The sequence below is a fragment of the Arachis ipaensis genome, chromosome B09 (assembly GCF_000816755.2).
Source record: "Arachis ipaensis cultivar K30076 chromosome B09, Araip1.1, whole genome shotgun sequence".
NCBI classification, from domain to species: Eukaryota; Viridiplantae; Streptophyta; class Magnoliopsida; order Fabales; family Fabaceae; genus Arachis; species Arachis ipaensis.
The window spans coordinates 3,062,891-3,064,918 of NC_029793.2; the positions used below are offsets into that span (position 1 = coordinate 3,062,891).

Below are 2,028 nucleotides of genomic sequence, written 5' to 3' on the forward strand. Positions count from 1 at the left end.
TTTTCTTAAATGTTTGATAGCTAAATTTACCTTCAATATATATACTATAGCCTTTAATTTGAGCAGAAAATTACTTAAGGAGATATATCTATTCTAATCATTCTAATATATCAAGAAAGAATAACACACTTTAACACATGTAATAATGAAGATTGATTTAAATCTCTATTCTTTGCTTCTTGCATTGATAGACAAATAGACATTTCATTCCCTCATCATCATTATTATTACTAAACAAAAGTTTATATACAATTATCTTTATATAAAATTAATAGTAAAAAATTATTAGATAATAATTTAGTCAAATTTATTAAATTATCTAATAATTTTTATTTATCAACTTTATATAAAAATAAATGTATGTAAATATTATTATTATTATTAGATAAAAATTTGTATACAGTTATCTTCATGTGAAATTAATAATAAAAAATCATTAGACAATAATATAGTCAAATCTATCAATTTATCTAACAATTTTTACCTATTAACTTTATATGAAAATAATTGCATATAAATCTTCGCATTATTATTATTGGCACAAATATTGGCAAAAACAAGTGGATGCCTGGCAATCTGAGATTACAGCTACTACTCCAGGTACAAAATCCCTATCACAAAGCTGAGAGCAATCTTCAGGTACGCAGTTATCCAGGTACCAAATCTTAAGCCCACATTTGTTTCCTTTAACCACACCCACTTCACTTCTCATCACTGACACATACAACACCGCAAACACACTACAATTCATCAATTAGTCTTATAATAACACATTTTCATGTAAATTGGAGAAAATTTCATGTTCTAAGCTGCTCAAGTTGTAATGTTGATGGTAAGTTCTTCTTATTGTTGAATAGAATGAAAAATCTCTCTTAAAGAATGTTTGTTGAGTTATTACACTTTATATACTATATACTCTTTATATACACTCGCTAAAAAATAATTACAATGATAAGCCTATTATTGATAAAGAAATAATCTAGGTAACATAAACGTTACCATTTTTTCTTTAATAAAGCTAGGACAAGAAGATATTAACATGCATGAGATATGAATCAAGATATTAGATATGTATTTGAACAAACCTGAAACCAAAAGAAAAAGTGAAAAAAACTTTGCCATGCTTAATTTTGCCATTATTTATCAAACAAATTGGTGCCCTGTTCTCAATATAACAATGCTTAATCTATCTACCGATCTCGATGCGTTTTGGGATGTATATATAAGCAAAATTAAAATAATAAAATTTGGTGTGTTAATGAAATTAAAGTACTTATCTCTTGCTACTCATGAAAAGTTATTGCTCATGAAAGATTTTCTTATTGGACCGCAATTATATTGTTTAATTAAAAGAATATTTATATATACTTAATTTAATTTGATAAAACTGTGTTTTTATTAGTTTATTATATTTTTTTATTCAATTTTTTTTACGGTATCTTCTAATTGACAGATCAAGAATTAATTCGTCGAAAATCGAAATTCGAAGCTCTATTTAAAAGTTTGTGATTGATCAATACATTATTAGGACTAGTAAACTAACTACTAGAATATAGACTAACCCAATTTACTTATATTTTCTTATTTATTAAATCACAGTTTTAAATTTTAAAATATTTTAAATAGCAAATTCGACTTTTAAGTAACATGAAATATTTAAGAAAGTTTAAGTTATTTTAGCCTACAAAACTAAAATAATTCGTAGTCCTTGTTCATTGTTCAAAATTCTTAGTTAATAATAATCAATTAATTAACAAGCGTAGGCACAAACGCAATTGAGAAATGTGCAACGTGCAGATATGAAGGTAGGCCATTTTTTCACACATTCTTTGTAACAAATCACACTTCCACATGATTTAAGTCTAAGCCAACTATCCTCACAAACTTCAGTTTTTTCTGCATCCATTTCAATTCTCATCATCAACACAACTGTCAATTGATTTAAAACAAGAAGACATTTTAATTTGATGTATAGTAATATATAGATCATATATAGAACAAGAACAAAATATATAAAATAATATATAA

General features: G+C 25.2%; 1 long non-coding RNA gene across 1 annotated transcript; it reads right to left on the reverse strand.

Annotated features, from left to right (window-relative positions):
- Nucleotides 399-1,228, reverse strand: LOC107617418. Its single transcript, XR_001614941.2, has 2 exons — nucleotides 1,086-1,228; nucleotides 399-714 (listed from the first exon to the last, which is right to left on the reverse strand). It is a non-coding gene; the product is annotated as an uncharacterized LOC107617418 (long non-coding RNA).